Below are 20499 nucleotides of genomic sequence, written 5' to 3' on the forward strand. Positions count from 1 at the left end.
TGGTCCAAGGAGGGAACTGATAATGTTGTCAAGGGTGGACTAAGGCTTGCTGATCCACATGAGGAGTGAAGGCTGGCCCACACTGCAAAAACATAAAATCTTACCAAGTATTTCTGGTCTGTTTTCTTGTCCAAATATCTTTTTACCCTTGAAATAAGCCAAAACTAACTTACAAGTAACTTTTCAGTAAGACATAAGAGCTTGTTTTATGTGAAAAAAACTTCTTAATATTGATTTAAAAACACTATTTCCACTGGCACATTATTTCACTTATAACACAGGAAAATGTGTTGTTTCAAGTGAAATAATCTGCCATAGCAAGTCATACTTTTTAATCAATAATAAGAAATTGTATACTACAAACACAATTCTATGTCTTGCTGAAAGGTTACTTTTCAGTTGGTTTGTCTTATTTAAAGTGTAACAAGATATCTGAACTAGAAACTACCAAATTACTTGGTAAGATTTTGTGTTTTTGCAGTGCATGTAGTTTGAAAGTCTCAATACTTGGTACGTAGGTATGCACTCTGAACTGAGCAATTGAAGAAGGTCAAGTTTTATTTAAACTACCTCCTGGTTTTCTGTCACTGGAAGGTATTTTTTAAATTTTCAGTGTTTTCATTGTATTTTTGAATGAAATGAAATGAAATGAAGCCTTATGTAGTCATTGCTTCCTAATATTTTAAATGAAGGTGTTTTAAAATGAACACATGCACACAAAAAACAATGTTGATGGCATTGCATGTGTAGTCGTGCCCAGCCTTTTGTCAGGAGGGGAGAATGTTTAACAAATGACTGCCAACCCAGGGACACAGGGGCCAGGGACCTCTGCTGGAGAGTCGGCCAACAATAAATCTCAAAAATCAATATGACAGAGCTCGGGGTAATCAGTATCAATGATTCTAAACTGGGATAAGTCCCTCGAGGAGAAGAATGATAAAACTGGTTGAGTTTGGAGCCTGAAAAACATCCTGAGGATATGAAGGATGGAAAAGAGGAAGAAAATGAAGAGAAAGTGGGGATTGAGGGAGGGGATTATTGATGATTTTTACCCAGAAGGCACTGCAGCAATGTTTTGTTTTCTGTCACTTTTGCACTTTTCACTTTGCCCATCATATATTTTATTCTCCATCCTACAACTGCCCTCTTCACTGTTACCCACTCGAATTCCTACAGATTTTTAGTTTTTGCTTTCTGTATAGTGTCTTCAAAACCTAAAACTTCAAACTTTTGACCATTTTTATTGCACTATCCCAACTTTTACATTGTTTATTGTTGTGGAAAAATACTATTACCAAGCACTGTCAGGTGAAATCACTCAGTCAGGTTTATTAATACTGTATATTGTGCACAATACAGAGAACTTGTAGGACAATCAGTGGCAAAACCAAACTAATATTTCCTTTAATACGTCTCCTCTGCACAACCTGCCATTTTTAAGGCAAATTAAAATTTAATTTCTTCTGCAATTTTTCAGAGGCCTCCTCCGATAAAGATGAGTAAACTCTGCTGTTTTAAAGCTACAGACATTCCTCCATTGTGTGATGGTGATGACATCATTTTCATCACTGTGTGTGTGACTGTTTATTTGTTTGGAGTGGTCAAATAAACAGAACATGCAATCAATGGAATGGAAATACAGAAAATATTAGTAGTTTTAAAACTTTTTAAAATTGCTTTTATTGGTCTCTCAAAGCCAAACTATAAACAAGTAAAAAAAACTATATGGGTTTTTGAGACCAAACTTTGAAAACTCTGTTACTAAAGATGACCTTAAGTCTCTAAAAATAATAATAAGAAATAAAAACATATCTTTGAATAATATAAAGGAGGAAGTTAATAATAAACAGGGTTTGTAACCAGTGAAAAAAGTTGATAACTTGCTAACCAGATGGCCTGTTGGCGTTTTAGACAGTCTCGTGTTACGTGGAGATGTTTGCTGATTTCATGCGCAGTAGCTGCTACTCTGCCCTTTACTGAAGACGGTATTTAATCCAGCACCTCTCCTGGCACTGGATGGAAATCCGTTAAAAGCTACTCTGTCATGCTGGAAACATCTGGGCTCCTCCGTGGGTAAATGTCAACAAATAACATTCTGTCAGCATTTTATACATTTATCTGCCTGGGAGTATCCTCCTCTTCCTCTGACTTGGCTGCGTCGTTTCTGGCTTCTCCCTGCTGATGAATTTTTCGCCCAGATAGCTCACTAATACCATCATGCTTTCTGAATATAGTACACTTCCAAATAATGCCTTTTCTTGCCATTTTATTCCCTCCAGATAAATGTCATGAATCTGAGTTTACATGACTCAAAGAGCTGCACAGCTTTAAGTGACAGTGGAAAGTGAAGAAACACAATTTGTCTTTTGTCCTTTCGACTTGATTTCAAATATGTATTTCTCTGCTTTTTTACGTCTGAAAGGTCAAGAGTTAGGATTCCAATCTTTTTATGTTCTTTACTGAATATCAGCCTCTTCCTCTAAAGTCCTGGACTTTTCTTGAGTATAAGAATAACAAAACCGTAAGAATGAAATTCAAAAGAGAGTCTGTATTACGTTTAATATGCAAAAAATTATGCAGACATGAGATGTTGATCTGTATCTCTTTTGGACCAGAACAACAGAGGATATTTGTTTCCAGTTTAAAGGGCTTCAGGATATTTGATGTTTTGATGCCTTTGGGAGAAATGAAGCCCCACATAAGGAAGAAGCAATATTCAAAAGAAATTCTTCAAGTCATTTGTTTCGAAATACTGGTCAAAAGATTAATCTATGAGAAAATATTTCACTTATTATTTAATCAGAGAAATAATAATAAAAACCCATTTATGTACATTGTGTTTCCAGATTTCAATTTTTTTTTTACAATCAAATTTGTACCAAGTATGGTGCAGACAGTGTTAGTAGGTTATAACAAAAAAGTAATTTTTTTTGCACAAAATCATTCTGAGATAATAAGATGTTGGTCTGGTCAGTTCCTTCTATCTTGATCTCCTTTAAGAATGATCTGTTTTAGAGCCTGTTGACACTTTAAATCCAATTGAGCTGCTGCTGGCCACGCCCCCCAACTGAACGCTTGTACTCACATGGGAGTGCAAACGTCCCCCAACTCATGTTGGGGGACATGCAATTATACAACCGTACATCTTTGAAAAGTGGTTTCTTATGGAGCCCCCTAGGAGACATGGGAGAAATGTAATTTCTATTGCGTTACCCAGCAATAGGTTTTGCATTCTAAGACATAAACAAAAACTTTTCATATGACAGAAAGAAAAATTGCATCCAAACTATTTGGACTATTTTTGAGTTATTTTCACGGGGTAATAAATAGATTTGAAATATCGGATTGTTTTGATGTCTGTTTCATGTTGGTAGTCTGATTACATAATGGTCGTTTTTATGCACAGTTCTATCTTAATCTTACATAAATCTTACACAAACATGAACACAGTAACTGATTTTTAACTTTACATTATATATCCCATTTAATATATGTCTATTCTAGTACTGGTATCAAACTCTAGTCCTGGAGGGCCACTGCCCTGCAACTTTTAGATGTGCCTCTGCTGCACCACACCTGAATAGAATAATTAGGTCATTAGTAAGGCTCTGGAGAACTTGTATACACAAGAAGGAGGTAATTATTCCATTTCATTCCATTCATGACATTCATAATTATTCCATTCATGACATTTATCTGGAGGGAATAAAATTCTAGGGTTTGTACCTGTGGCACATCTAAAAACTGCAGGACAGCGGCCCTTGAGGACTGGAGTTTGACACCCCTGATCTAGTCTTACTTAGTTTCACTTTTAGTGGTCCTCGCTAAGAACATCACATCTGCTTGCTTGTAGCCAATCCATCCATCTGGTTTGAAAAGATCTGGGTAGGATTGTTGGTTTCTTTGCAGGTGTTGTAGGTGTGAAGGGCTTGGATTGTAGTAAAGTAGAAAGCAGCATGGATGGATGGTTCAGCAGAGACGAGCATGGAGTCCTTTCTCTGGCTCAGAGGTTTTTCTGAATGAAGTAGAGAAGTCTTGGAGTAATATGGAGCTGGAGACATTCTGTAGGTCTGCAGATGGTGTGAGGCACTCATCATCTGGGGGAAGCTCAAAGTAGAGCTGAGGCTCTGAGTTTTCCTCTGCGCTGTTGCTACATACATGTTCAGTATGAGAGATTGCTGTGAAATCAAGCAAGTAATTTTCTATTGCTCCTCATCCAGGAGGAGTGAATGCTGCAAGTCAGTGGCTCAATGCAACTTGATGGGTTTTCTTGGATAGAAAACTTTTTAAACTTCTTTGAATCAGCACCTGAATTTGATGCACTGCTTCTATAACTAGGATCAATTGGAATGTATTTATGGTTGAATTGAAAGCTGCCTAATGTCTAATGTGATATAAATAAGCTCAATTGAACTGAAACATTTTAAGAGGGACAAGAAGACAATGAATAAATAAATTTTACAGCAATTTCACAACTGGAAACATCTAAAGTTAGAGAAATTTCTCAAAAAAAGCAAAACATAAAATATTCCAAAATGTAAAGCAGACGCTGGAGAGTCTTGTAATAGTTTCTGCTCTCTGTGTATCAACCATTAAGCCATAAACTATGTATCCTGCAGCTATGGTGCACATCAGTGCCTAGTAATATACATGGATTCTAGTATCCCTGCACAGCAAAATTACACATGTTTAACCGGAACGATCAACCTCTCAGTGTGCAATTAAACCGCAGCAAGCAGCGGCAGTTTGGAGCATGTAATGGCTGCAGTGGTGCTTTGTAGTTTCTGTTATTGGCATTAACAAGCGGTCAAAGTGGGAGATGGTGGATATACTGGACATTTTTGCCTTGGATCGGGTCGGTTTACATGGAGATAACATGCACTTTGCGCTTCATACCAAAGAGACATGAAAATGTCAGGGAGGTTGAGGACAGAGGAGTAAATCTGAAAGGTCACCAGTGAAGGAAGACTGAACCCACCTGTATACTGAACTATAGAAGCCAACTCTCTAATAATTGTCCGCTGTTACTAGGTCAGGACTGGGAATGTTGAGGGATTAGGAGGAGCATCAGATAGAATGGGGGAAGTTTCTTCATTTCTCTTTTTTTCCTGAGTCTCTTTCCACCATACTCATCATTTCATTTTGCAGCCTCCCCTCATTATCGTTTTAGGCCGTGGCTTTTCTCATCACGCCCTATCTCAGTTCCTACATTTTTTTCTGTCGCCGTCTATTCAGAGCAGATTAGCAGAGATCAAATTACCAGCCAGTGCTGACTCATGCCACTATGACTCAAACGTAACGATCTTCAAGAAGAGCTTTGAAGTGAATTTTGTGTCACATCTTTTTGTTAATCTGAGCAGTATTTGAGATGGATCTCTGGTTTTGTTTAGATTTTATTTTATTTTCTTTTTTATCTTGTTTTAAAGAAGAAAAAGCAAATCCTTTCATGGACAGATATGTCATCATGAATAACGGGTACATTGAAAACTCAGGAGGTGTGACATGCTGACATGAAGTTATCAAACAGAAAAATCTCAGCTTCCAGTCATATTAGCCATGTGAGACATTAATAACATTTTTCTCTAAGTGCACTTTCTTTTTATCTTTCTCTTGCTACACTTATACCAGTGAGTGACGGAGGATTCCTTGTAGATGCATTAGACAGCATTACCAGCACTTGATGGACTTTGGTACTTTGGTACTTATACCCCGTCCATATAAAATTATGCATGCATACAAGTGTGTTTGGAATTATAATTATTACTAGAAACAAGCTTAAGAGCATGGAAATTAAATAAATGAATGCACACAGATGGATGCTGAGACTTGCTCTCAGGGCGCTCACACACAATGTGTTCATTAAGCGCCAGCACAGCTCTCTCTGCAGAGCAGTGGCACAGTGTTCAGCTTTGATACTGCAGGTAATAAGTCATCAGAGCTTGGAGAGCTGAAGTACGAAGGAAATGTTTATTATACCTGTCCTCACAGACAGGAGTCTCATAAACACGTTACAGATGAGCAGTAGGTGCCTTTTCTGTGTGGATCAGTTGTTGTTTAAGGCCTTCCTGGCCCAAATATAAGATATTGTTTTTCAGTAAATATGATTTTAATAATAATGTCACCAAAAGCTGCTAATGCTGCTCATCTGATGGAGACATAAGAGAGAAGCTACTATTCTTTTAAAAACAGATATAAACATTTGTTTACCAGTTGGTTTAATAGTTAAAATACAAGAAAATTGAAAAAGCAACAGACTCATAACCAGTTTACAGGAAAGCATAGAAATGGACTCATTTATCTCCTTCCTGGCCATCAGCAATATGGGCTGCTGACGCTGTGCTGCTGTTGGGGTCGAGCTCTCAGCTACACGGAAAAAGCTGGAAGACTTTACGTTCTGTCTATTGTTTACATTTCCGCACCGTACAGAACAAATGTGTTCGACTGGGTCATTTACAACCCATCAAATATGGAGCAGCAGCATCATTTCTTTCGGATCATCCTTTATTCTATTTCTATGCTAATGTGTAAAATTATTAAACCAAAATTATTTCTTTGTAGCTCTTCTCCAAGCAGGAAAAAATTCTTGTCACAATTTACAACAGCAGCAACAAATGTTTGTAAGTTACATTTAATTTTACTTTTAAGATTAAAAATTTTATTTTATAAGCAAATAATCTGATGAAGGTGGCAAACGACTCAAGCTTCATTGGTAACAGAAGTCTGAAAAAGTAATTTGAGGTGATAAATTGTTTTCTATTAAGCTTTTTTCAATCAGTAATAAAAAACTTAATCCCGTTAATTTGAAGGTGTTTCTACTTAGAAGTTACTTTTCCTTAATTATGTATATTTGATATCTGCTAATGTTTGTCCCAATTATTAAATTGTCCAGTCCCAATTGTTAAATTGAATTTATTGAAATTTACAGAAGTTGAGTGACGTCACCAAGAACGCCCTGTTCCAATTGGCGAACTAGCATACTGCGTCCTTGTGAACTCGTTAAGAACGGATCTTCAACTGTTCTTGCGGGTACGTACTTGCCAAGAACTCAAGAACGTACTTGCGTTCTTGAGTATTGAGAAACGACCATTCCCTCAGAACTAGAGACTCATTGCCATGACCTCATCTACGACATAGATCAAAGAACATCTGAGGTTATGAGTGCCTGGATCTCAAAACAGGAGGTTATATTCAAGCATCTCTTTGAGCATTAGCACCATGTTTAACAAATATTTTGACAATGCATCAGATCGGAGTCACCACCATGTTTTTCCCCCTGACGTTTGGAGCAGGTTATTTGATAACATCAGGAGTGAGAAAGATTTTTAGCAAGATACTTCCTGGGGTCACTTTTGACATCAGTAGTTACAAGGATCAGAATGAGTACGATGAATTTGACGCATATCTCTTCAAACCTTTTCCAACTGTGAACCAAACTTCACAGCAAAACTCAGTTGGATGGGAAGGGTGCTGGTGCCTTTCTCCAGAGAAATGCCCAAACTTTTTTTTTTTAATGTTATACAGTTAATTTAATTTCAAATAATTATCATTTTAGAAGACATTTGTACTTGTTAAATAGTTAATTAAACATATTTACCATGCTTGATGTTTGTTGTGGATGATGTATACTCACAAAGAACGAGATAATTAGTCCAAATTTGTCGTTTATTGAACGTTCAGATTTACAGCGGCTGTGATGCGCCACAGCAAAGGTAAACAAAGGTAAAACAACCCGAACTGGTGATCAACTCAAAACCACTCGCACCTTTTTATTCTCGGTCTCTCTTTGTCATTTAAGCGCACCCATTGCCGTGGCAACTGCCTGCGCAAGCCATAATATTCAGTCCGTTACGATATTAGGTTTTCAGGCTTGATATTTATTTTGCGATTAATAAGCGCTCCCTGAACACAGCGGTGGTTGATTAGTAGGGCTGTAGTGATACAATAATCTCACGATAGGATACACGATATTCTGCTCACGATACGATATATATTGCGATATTCAGCAAACGATACAATTCAACACACTTTTGCGATTTTCTGAAAGATTTTAGAGGGACAGAATGATTTTGGTGACATTTTGTGACTGTTATAGAGTTGGATAGAATTAATTTAACTGAAAACTGATTAAAAGCACCAACTACACAATACCTGGCTCTGGTTGGACATGGACACAGACTCAAAGTCGACAGCTGGACAAACTGAATTAAACAAGCAAACATGTTTCTTTTAATTGAAACAGTACAAACTGTAGCTTACATGCATTTGTAAAGTAAATAATACCTTTTTAACCTTGACACTTAACATCTGAAGGAATCACTCTAAGCCTGATTACCGAATCACTCTCCCGGCGAAGCAAGCAGTGAGTGACCAAGGTGACAGTTGGATGTTACGATACTTGCAAATGAATATCAATTTTTTTCTAGAAAGAAAATATCGATATATATATATCGCAAAATCTATATTATTACACGGCCCTATTGATTAGTTCATTTTAAACTCCTGCTCTGCTAGTTATTTTGGTAATGGAACCGAAACGCACAGAATTGCGCAGCACCTTGTAGAAACAATAATTACTGCGGTTATTATTTTTGTTGGGTCATTAATATGAACACCTTGTTGATTTTTAATTTTTGTTGTTGTTCTTTAATAAAGTTATGGACATTTTGATAAGGAGTCAGAGGAGGACATGCTGGTCTCAGCGTCCTGGCGGTGTTCAGTTTGTCACCTACCGCTGAGATCGACATATTGCACAGCTATGGTTGCTATGCTAACCATAGCTGTTCATGCTCTGCTCTAGCAAAGCACGAACAGCTATGAAATGGAAAAAAAAAGCTATTTATTAACTGATTAAGTCATGTTTTAGATTGTTCTTGAAAAACTAATCAGTCACAGCTGATGGTGGTTATGCTGAATGAAGAAGCTAACACCATACCAGTTACTATAAGTTAAAATACCAGCTATTCTCAGTTAAGCTATCATTTACAGTGAGGTCGAAAGCTACTTAAATTGATGCTAAAAACTACTCAAAATAACAGCTGCTCAAAACTGAGCTAACAGCTAGTTGGATTATGGATAACTAGAACTTGGCATTGAGCTAGCAGCTACTCAGAATTGAGCTGAAAGTTCCACAACGTAACAACTACTCAAATTAAGTTTAAAATCTAGCCAGAGATAAGTTAACAGCTACTAAAGCTAACAACTTCTCAGAGCTAAACTCATAGCAGCACACAGTGTGAAGTTGAGCTAACACAGGACAGTATGTGAAGTTGGATCTACACCTGAAGGGAGTCCATGAATGGTTTGGTACAGGTCAGTTGCATGAACCACTTGTACAATAGAAACAGACAAAATAATTACTACTAATTTTATACCTCTCAGTCATTGTTAATGTTGCTATGCTAACCAAAGCAAACAAAATCCTCCTGCTAGTGTAACTGTTAGTTGTGTAAAGTGCACAGACATTACATTTGTTATGGTGGCCCTGTATAAATAATTTAACTAATAAGCTGATACTACTATAAGCTATTGTGTTTAAAAATCTGTAGTACATTATAATATGCCCATATAAGCGTTGACAGCCTCAGGACTAGTGAAGGGGCATGGAGGTTGTTTAGTTGACAGTGTAGGTGTTGTGCTGTTTAGTGGGTGTTCAGTTTGTTACTTCTGAGCCCGCAGAAAATTTGCAATATTGTTTAGAGTTTCAGGGTATGTTTACAGTAAAACACTTACCCAACCCACCCGGGATGCTGAGGCCTTCCTTTTCCCCAAAGACTGAAGGATTTGCATTTTTATTTGCTAATATATTTATTTTCTCAGTGTTTTGGTTAAACTGTCTGATGTTGGTTGCTCACAGATGCAGACTCTCCCACTGGAGCTGTTTTATCCTAGAGCTCATTAGGTTTGCCGGTTTATTTCAGTCATGCAGGTGTTCATTTCTCATTTATATCTTCATTTTAATCTGGATGCTTTCCAGTATTCTGTGTTAAATTTCAGGAGCTTTATTGGACAGCTAGAGTATAACATATTGTAAAGTATCGTCAATTATTACCAGGACAATCAATATATATTTATTTTTAATTCTCTTATCACTTTTACAAACACTGTCTGCCAGGATATGCATAGTTTTTCACTCACAGATTTTTCATTTTTGCTTTATTTGTGCTTATTTCATGACAATGTGCAATATGTCAGTATAGAAGCTTTGACTTGAGGTTACCATATTTTCCGCACTATAAGGCGAATAGAACAGATGCTACAGTAGAGGCTGGAGTTACGTTATGCATCCACTAGATGAAGCTGCACTAAACGGAATGTCAACAAAACAGTCCGACTCCGGTCGACGAGGAGAGCCTTCCGCGACTGGGCCGGACGATTGTCACCCTTCTCTGTTCGCACACAGCATGTTCGTGGAGAACGTGGTCCTAAATGACCTGCAGATGACCTGATTCTAGACGGTCAGTAGGTAGATAGGTCAGTCAAACTTTATTAATATATTACAAACCAGCGTTCTGACAATTATCCCAGCATGCACCGCGCGCTTCTTCTTCTACGGCCGAAAATAAAGTCAGTGGCTGCTTACCGTAGTTGCTAGACCTGTTGTGGCTCAATACTGGTCCATATATAAGGAACACAGGATTTTAAGGCGCACTGTCGGCTTTTGAGGAAATTGAAGGTTTTTAGGTGTGCCTTATAGTGCGGAAAATATGGTACATTATACAAATGTAGAACCTGGAAAGACATGATACTTTTCATAATGTCCTGGCATGTAAAACCCTCCCAAATTTTGAAAGGGTGTAATTTCTTTTCACTATGACTGAGCAGAAATTACTTTAATTCAAATATCTGATCTGTCTTAACAAAACAATATGTGATTTTAACACCTTAAAGCAGAAAGAGGCACAATTTAGACTTTAAAACCATGACAGTCACAATGATAAGGAACATCATTCGTTGCTTCCTGTCAAATGATAAACTTTTTCAAAACTTTACTTTTTCAAGGTAAAGTTGGATGCTAAAAGTATAGAAAAAAATAACGCAAATACCAACAATATAGTTAGTTTGTTGATACTGGTTACACCAGTAGTCATTGTGCAGTCTCACTTGCAGAAAATCACTGTTCGCATTCAACGTTTTTCATTGTTTGTGCTTTTTTTAAGTGTCATTTTTGTATATTTGCACCTGTCTCAGCAGCACAAATGGCCATGGAAGAGAAATAAAACTAATTTACTGCAGATTTTTTGTGTATTTTGAGATACAGAACAGAATGCCACATGTTATTTGTAGGATCCATAAAAAAAGAACAAGCATATTCATTTGTAATTATTCAAAACGTATTTTCTTTGCTTCCTTCTCTGTCTCACTTTCTAGTTTTACTGGTCTTTTTAATGATCTTGGCAAAAATAGCAACAATAAAGTCCTAATCAAGTGGTGAGATCAGCCTCTAAAATATGGCACCCAATCATCTGCCTTCACATCAACTGTTCAGAGCTTTATTGTCTGTAAAACACAAGAAAGGGTCCAATACAGCACAGCACCAACATGATCATTTCCAGCAGAGAAAGAAGTAACAAAGAAACTTTGTCCAGATAGGGGTACTGTTTTTAATTTGAGTCATCAGCAGATCGGCAACACCCTTCATTAACCTGCCCCGACCTGCTCATTAATTCACATTCCTGCTCTAATTGGGCAGCGGTGTGTGTAATGCTCCTTCGTTCTCTTGCTGTACTTGTGGAAAAGAAAAGACGCCATGACATTGGGAGGACTGTCATGCAGCCAAGGCTCAGTCTTCGTCAGCGGGGCGGCCTCTAGCCACATGTGGGGAATGAGAACTGCTTTCTTAAAAGATGAAACTCTAATTAAATTGAGGAGGTGGGAGTGACTGTCTTGCTGCATCGCCAGAATAATAAGGATGTGCTTATGTAGGGCGTCCCACCTGCAAACTAATTAAAAATAAAATGAAAAACAGAAAATCTCAGGACAAAAAGCTATAGTTAAGTTTTGAGAGTTTCATGAGCACTTATCTTTATAAATGAATTGGAGGGAATCTGTATCTCAAATGGACAAGCCTAGGTATCACTGTGCCAGGTTCTCAACTCATGAATTGTGTAGCTGGAGTGTAGGGTTTACAAAAAACCTAAGCTGGTAAAAAAGTAGCTTGAAATCTGTCTGGGTTTTTTTCATTATTTAATTAAAGGGAACAAATTATGTAAAACTCACATTTTGCATAATCATTTTACTTCCATTTGGGTCTCAACTGCTTCTAAAAACAGCCTAAGTGCTTGAAGAGAACTATCCAGCTGGTGTTTGGTAGTGAGTTAATGTTTTTTGGTGTCTGGAAAACAAGCTGTTTCAAAAATCTCCAAAAAGTAACATCACAGGCACTGGCCCTCACCTAGCAACCTCAGTGAAACCCAGCCCATTACCTAGCAACCTAAGCTGAGCTCCAGCACATTTGGTCAGCAGGTTTTACCACAGTGCAATGGCTGCTGGAAAAGACAAGTGTTTTATTGTTAACTTACCATCCAGAAACCACTTGTTGCATTCTTCTTGGTTATTCAGGAGGCTCCACTTCTGCCTTTCAAGGATGTGCAGTTGTATTATCGTGCATCTGTTTGCAGCCATTTTCACTTGCGAGTGTAATTGTTGAGTACGGAGGCGTGGCCAGCAGCAGGTTACTTGGATTTAAATTTACAGGAGTCGCTATTCAATTCGTTCTGAAAGAAGCTTAAAATAGGCAGAACAAACAAAACTAAAATCTCATCTAAGAATGAATTTGTGCAAAAAATGTAATTAAACATTTTTCATAGTCCATAGACCTATCCTAACCTGTTACACCAGACCCGTCCATCGGATCCGGGGAAAAGAATGATGTATTTAGAGGAGCCGTCAAATTTAACATTTGGACTTGAATGCAGCCTTCGAAGGATGTACACAGCAAAAAGCCCAGTGTTAATTGAACTCTTTCAGTGTTTATATAGTCCACACTCTTCAGAGTTAAATTAATACTGAGCTTTTTGCTGTGTAGTTCCTGAATTTGGACACACACTACGTCTGTTTTCTAACCTCGATCTGGCAAACCTTCTCAGTGAGCCACTTCCAGTGTCCTCTCTGCTCATTAAAACACAACTGTCTAAATGCTGGGTGCATTGTGTGTTTCACCCTGCAGGCTATAATTTATCCCTGACAGATTTATAATGCAGTGTGTCGGTGACAGGAATAAACCGAAGAAAAATTTACTTGTACTACGAATAATAATCCTTTTTAGGTGAAATATAGCAATAATGTATCTTAGTGGTGGTTGTATTTTTTTTTTCTTCTTTTAATTAAAATACCTTTTTTGATTTAGGCAAAGCTGATTGACACTTAATCTAAATGTCAACTGTGCCTGACACAAATGTGGTAAAAACTCAGCAAGCTTATTAAAGTCTATTTAGAAATACTCCTTTATATTTTTGTGCAGCACAATCATAATAAAATGTGGATATGATATATTTGCAATATTGTTCTATCAAAAATAAAAATATTCTTACACTTGTTCATCATAACCTTTACATTTGTCTTATTTTGTAACTTTTTAGCACACAAGTATTTCTGTTTTGTCTGTAAAATGAATTCTTTGGCAGGTTTATGAGCTCTAAACAAACAACAATCATTTAACCTGTTAAGCCCGACGGACCCTCCGAGGGTTCCAGCTGCCATGTGACCTCGACTCGCTCTGTAAACAAAGGCTCCGGGTGCCTTTAAATTTTTTTTTTATTATTATCCGCTAAAAGAGGCTTTAATCTTTCAAAAACTATTCCGCATAAAGGTTTTGCCCAAATGTTAAGATTTTAGAGCTATTTAAAAACAGCTGATGAGATTTAAAGGTCCTCGGGCGATGACGCAACTGCCTGGAAAACACCCGATCAGCTGATCATCACGGCCATTTTATGGCTTCACGAGACAGTGGAAAGACTCTCAGAGTATGGCACAAGATGTCGGCTACGCAAAATCATAACGTATTTTCCGGAACCCCATCTAAATGAATGCGTAATTCTTGCGCTCTCCATGCGCTCTCCGTGCGTTAGTAGGTGTGGTATACGGGAGTCTGAGCACGTGGAGTTATCTCGGTTCCGTGAGTTCAGTTTTGATTTATTTATGATAAATCGATCATAGCAGCAGAAACTTGACGATTTAGAGGCTTTTGAACAACAACGGTTTTTCGATTTGCTATGAGTGGAGCTAAATCTTGGAAAAATTCTCTCAATGGCGCGGAGGAAAATGTCCGATGTGGAGGCGCTGGAAGAACTATTTCGGAGCGATTTTGAGCTGGAAGATTCTTCTGATAGCTGGTGGGATTTGGACGAGGAGGAAGAGGAAGAGCCGGACACAGCAGACAGACTTGATCTCGGTGTTGTGTAAGTTTTCCGCCGCAATTTCACACAATATATTTGATGTTTTGGTTCTATTTATTTATTTATTTCAGTGATTATATGCTTGTAATAACGGCAGGAAGTAAAACCACGTGGTTATTTGTTTATTTATGTTTTACTAAAATATGTTTTATTTTACTAGTAAGGATTTCATGTTTACTTTGGTTCATTACTTTGTAATAAACCTCTAATTCTTCAAATACTTTATTTTTATTTATAGTCGAGTGGAAGCCGAACCATCAAGCTCAGGGGACGCTGAACCTCCCCCCACCTCCCCCACCTCTCATGATTCTTCACCTTCTTTGAGGTAAGATGTCCATTTTTTTGGTGGTGATGGTGGTGGTGGATTTTCAAAATTGTTTATTTGCTCTTTTAAATTATTCAAAAAGTATTTTTGACTGTTTTATCTTGTTTCAATAAAAGTTTTCTATTTGGAGTCAAAGAAAGAGCTTTCACATCATCATTATTATACATATTACACTGTGCATAATGGTACATTTTGCATATAAATGGGGTAAATGTCATGACCAATGGTTATATTATATGTAGAAAGTGTCATTAGGTGGTAATAAGCTATTTAATTTTAACAAACCCCCAGTATTGATGTAAAAAACACATTTGGCACAGTTTGGTGACATTTTGGATAAATGTGCCAAAATGGCCTCTCCGCCTAAGAAATTTCTCACTAATACCATTCTAAAATAAATATGATTCATCTGATTGAGTCCAAATTTGGTATACTTTTACACAACATTTAGATTTAAAAGTCTGTACTACTTTTTTGTGTTACAAATACTATTTTGGTAGTGTTTTCAATGTTATTTCAAAGAAAATTTTGGCGAGGTTAAAAAAATGCAAAATATTTTGTATTTTGTCCCTAATATTTCAGGCAGGGTCAAGCTACAATGGTGCTGACACCAGAAAACCATTCTATGACATCTTACCTTTACAGAGGTACCAAAAGTTTCTTATTAAATCTAATAGCTGTGAGGCTATAAGTGATTTACTTTGTGTGTTTTGTCAGGCGGAAATTTATTTATACCCCTTAGGGGTAAGAGGGTTCATCATAACCTTTACATTTGTCTTATTTTGTAACTTTTTAGCACACAAGTATTTCTGTTTTGTCTGTAAAATGAATTCTTTGGCAGGTTTATGAGCTCTAAACAAACAACAATCATTTAAAGTAAATTGCTCATTTCAACATCAAAAATAAAAGTGACTCTTTTGTTAAATGTAAACTTGTTCAAACTACTTCTGACCTGCTGGTGATGCTTTTGCCTCTGAAACACTTACAAACTCACCACACCAATACATCATACATTCTTAATGAGGCGTTCGGCTGAAGGAGAAAACCACCAACTTGGTATCTTAGTTTTCTTGTCTGCAACAAAAACCTGTCTGCTGTGGGATTTTCTGATATATTGTCAGGCCTTTTATTGAATGTCGGGTTTAAAGTTTTATGGGTTTATTCAATAATAAATCTTTGGGCCTGCACTACTAGAAGCTTAGGAAAATTTGTCAGCTGAAGTGCTTCCTGTGAAGGTTGAAAGAAAATCATATGCTAAATTATTATTTAATATAAATTTTAAATAAATAGTGCTGCTTCAACAGAACTGCCTCAGCAGTTGCATTTTTTTTAAGTGACTAAGTATGTAGTCATTGACTGCTGTTTTAAAAAATGCGATCTATCATGAAAGCACAAAAGTCTACACAGCACAAGCATAGCCAGAAACCAGGGTACAGAAAGTTCAAGCAACCTCCAGAGCTCGACGCAGGTTCTTGTGTGAGGGATTTTTTGAGGTAATTTTGCTGATCTGGTTTCCTGCTTCTTACCTGTTTCTGCTTAATAAATGCTGAGACTGAGGGAGTTCTGATCCCTCGTTGGCGCTAGCTAAATTGGGAAATGTGGGAAATAATTGTAGAGGTCTGGGAGGAGATGATCAGCTGAGAGGTATTGTATCTGTGACATGCTGACCTTATCTTTTTCCTCCTTTCATAGGTGATTAGAAAAATCCCCAGGCCCCTGTCAGGTACTCCAAATCAGCACTCTGAGGTGAGTGTATGTATTACTCTTTACTCTGTGCATTTATGTTATATTGCAGTTATTTTCTGTCTGTGCTACATGGCTTCTTGGATGAAATTGCAGGATGAGCTGCTAATGATGGAGGAAAACAGTTAAAGTTTTGATTGGTGATTATAATGTTCTTTTCTCAGTGGGCTTTTCAGACAAGGATTTACCTTAAACTGGTCATTAACTCTAACTTAAATGTCCCCTTTCACATGTGCTTAGATTGAAAGTGAAATAAACATTTGCACTGGTAGTTACCCCAAACTACCCGGTAGCTTTGACTAACTGTTGAAGCTAATCATTCTTTCGGCTAACTGTTTGAACAGGCTGCTGCTGAGCTAAAACCCTCGCCTTACTTTTGGTTAGTTCTGAGCATTAGTTAGCTCTAGCTAATCATTGACATAAACTAGTCTATTCTGACTAATATCAAGTCAGATATAACCCCACTAACAGTTACCTCTTTAACTAGCTGCAAGTCAGATGTAACATTTGTCAGCTGACTAGCTACTAGCTAGCTGTGACTAGTCACTTTAAATATCTGATGCTTTTGTTCAGAACTTTGTTTGTGAGTTATATTTGGTGTGAAATACTGATGAGTGTGGCAGTGAGAAGATTTTCCGCAGCTAGGTCTGTAGGTAATGCTCATTTTTGTGCTTTCTAAATCAATTCTACTTGGACAGATACACACATTGTAGTTGCTATGTTGTTTATTGCTTATCAAAACCCTCACATCTCCTTCTCACCATCTCTGATGATTCTTTTAAGACCAATTTTCCTCCATAACCCAGTTTGTTTTAAATGAAAATTCAACTCTTTTTTTTTTGCTTGGATACAAGTAGTTATTCAATTCTCAATACATGCACTGTTTTATCACTAAGGAAAGAATGTAATCTCAGTATGTTAAAACAATAAGTCTAGAGCTGGTTGTTTGGATGATTGTATATTGTTGAATCTGATGAAACATGAAGTAGTTTTTATTGCTAGAAAATATCTGGATTACTTGGTTAAACAAAAAAAGAAAAGAAAAAAGAACCCAGCAAAACAAACCAAAGACACAAACAGAAATGCTCTTGGGCAACCCAACAAACATAAAGACACAACAAACATGCAAGTGAATATTAAATCCAAGAGAGGCTTGTCAATATTTACATCCTTAAGGAGAAAAAGGTCTCTTGACTTTTGAAAAATAAACTTCAGATGAACCGTGAGCAGATTTTTAAATGTACAATACCTGGATGTTTGCAGTTCAGCTTGAATGTATGAATCTAAGATGTTGATTATTGTAAAAAATGACCTCAGGAATGAGGTTCATGGGTTCATATAAGTGAGGTTCAAAGAATGTTCATATTATGTTTTTTATTTGCTAAAGCATGGTGTTCTGCAAGGGTTGGAAACAAGTATTTGTCCTAAAATATAAGGGTAGATAAATGTTCTTCTATATTTAAATATCCCAAAACAAGCTAAAGCAACAAGCTTACATCCAGCATAATAACATTTTTATAATCAGCTTCATTTTTTGTGCCAATTTCTTTATGCATATGCAACATTTTGTACCGGTCTCTGAAATTTGCATGTTGAATAAACAGTGATTGTGGACCATTGGAAAAACTCAAACAATGTTTTTTTTTTTTTTTTTCTCCAGCTTGGAAAATGGTATTGAATTATTATGTTTTAGGTGGAGATGCATTTTTGTTGCATTGCTGTGTTTAGTTAATATTGTTTTACAATAAATACACAGGTTAAATGGTTCAACACTGTCATTTGGCTTAACTACAAATCACTCTGCCGCTGAAGAAATTCCATCTATGTTCTTCCAAATAACAACTAGTATTACTAGAATTTTCTCATCCTATACTCAGTGGTACAAGACAATGCGCCTGGCAACTTACTGACATGAGAGTTCACTCCTCCTTAGATATAAATAGTGGTATTACAAAAGAAGACAAGACTTGCATTCCCGCAAGACTATGCAGGTAGTGCAGCAGACTACCTGGACAGTATGACCAGGTTTTGAAAACAGTGCTCTGTCTCACCAACCTGAAGGTTAAAGTCAAAACGGTTTGTGTCCAAGATGTGTGAGGTCTGCAGAGATGTTAGCAGCCCTTGATCCATAGTAGACAGTGTTGGGAGGGAAGTCATCAGTACAGTAGGTATAAAGGCTTTTGTGAAAGAAGTTTAATCATGTATACTGTTTTTTAATGACCATAATTTATTAAAATCTGTTGGACCAAAGGCCTGCAATATTTACAATCTAAAGAGCAATATATGCTCCCAATGTATCTGAATAATAACAGGTTAGAACCATAAATATCACCTCATCTTTAAAAAAAAAACATAGTTTTTTAAAATATCTTCTACATGAAATATGTTGAAATTTTAAAAGAACAACCATTTTTATTTCTTTATTAATGAAAAGCATTTAAAAAAATGTTGGCTACATTTTTTCTGATAAGGCATGTTGATATTTGCACACAGCTTCCAGCCTAATGACAAGAAAAATAGATCTAAATAAAAACTGGTACTTCTATTGTATTTTTGTATTGGAAATCAAATGTAAATGTTCCATGCAAAAACTAAAAAATGACCCATATTTTTTTTTTAAGTATTTTTGAAACTTCAGTTTCTTTCTAATTTTTAGTCAGTTTTTAGGAACTACTGTTGGAAGGTCCAAAAAGCCAGTTGCAGCTCTTTGCAGTTTTTACCAGCCTGTACACTTATTTTGGTCTTTAACACTTGCTTAGCACATTAGGCAGTAATAAACATGAATATAGTTTATGTTTATGTTTTTTTTCACTTCTTAAGATTAGAAAATGTTTCTTAAATGTGCAGTTTGCATGCAGATGAAAGGTGCATATACAGCAGAAATATACCACCAGGCTTCTAAAGCACTTAAAGCTCATACAAGATAATTGCCCATTTCTTTATACCGAGAAGGCACACTGAGACCAAAAGGCTGTATGCATCAGTACAGCACTCAGCACTCGAGATGGTCTGTGTTGCACATTATTTTTCTGCTGCAGTTGGTTCTGTTTGAGAGTTTGCTGGCAGTATAGTAAGTCGGCTCTACAAGGTGACACATCTAGTAAACGCAGCAGCATTTGTTTTTGCTCCCGGCGTCGCCTTTCTCTGCGGCTCTGTTTGATTTCATAAAGCCACTTCTGTTTTCCCACTGCAGGAAACAACTGTGAAATCAGCCTAACCGCTCTGGAAACATGACAATATGTGCCACAATAAGGCTGACTGCTCCATTCCTTTGAGCAGTACAGGAGCAGGCACCTGGATCCCAGCTCACACCGAAGCATATGCCGTGTGGGCCTGGATTCAGGACTGGCACCTGGGCTTTTCTGCTCTGACTCCACTGAAAAACAATCGTATCATGTATGATTGAAGCAAGTTAAATACTCACCGCTTTGCTGTTAGCAAATGATAAATTAAGTTTATGTGTGTAGTGCCTATAGTCACAACAAAAGTCATTTATAGGCTCTGTCTCCCATTAAAACCAGAACACTTCAATCCAGATATTTTTCTGGTTCATTTTACGTCAGCAATAATCCATTATACACCATTTATTTCCAAAGTTAAACTAAATTTGATGCTTATTCGTGAATATGTGAGAAGAACTGTTGTAATTCAATTACACTGGAAGCCTCTTGATGAGTACAAAAAGTGAGCAAGTGATCTGCAAATTGATAAGCTGCTTATCAATTTGCTCTTTTACCTTTGGATGGTTGTTATGTGTAACCAGGCGAGACAATAAGTTATAGTTTTTACAACTGAGAGAAATGAATAAGCATCTCAAAAGCTCAAAAAATTCTTGAACTATGACCCCAAATCTGAGGAGTTGTTAAAAAAAAGCTTAATGAATGCAGAGAAAAGAGAGAAGGAGGAAGTTCAAAGTTCAAACCATCTTTTCCATCAATAATAGTAACAAGGATCATATCTCCAACTCCGTTTCTCTGGAACCAAACCAAACGGACGGACAGAAATGTAAAGACTTAAATCTGCGGTAACTCTATAAAG

The 20499-nt window shown here is 36.9% G+C and overlaps 1 protein-coding gene across 2 annotated transcripts in view; it reads left to right on the top strand.

Annotated features, from left to right (window-relative positions):
• sgcd (sarcoglycan, delta (dystrophin-associated glycoprotein)) overlaps positions 1–20499 on the top strand; it is a 275605-nt gene that overhangs the window by 93796 nt on the left and 161310 nt on the right. Inside the window, exons 1-2 of one of the 2 annotated variants that reach the window (XM_008428449.3) lie at positions 16192–16211; positions 16411–16464. The gene's annotated coding sequence lies outside the window, so the exon portion shown is untranslated. Of the gene's footprint in view, positions 1–16191; positions 16212–16410; positions 16465–20499 lie in introns of those variants that run through there. The other variant, XM_008428447.3, reaches the window with a different exon arrangement.

Source organism: Poecilia reticulata, chromosome 14, assembly GCF_904066995.2.
Source record: "Poecilia reticulata chromosome 14, P_reticulata-male-v2, whole genome shotgun sequence".
Lineage (NCBI taxonomy): Eukaryota > Metazoa > Chordata > Actinopteri > Cyprinodontiformes > Poeciliidae > Poecilia > Poecilia reticulata.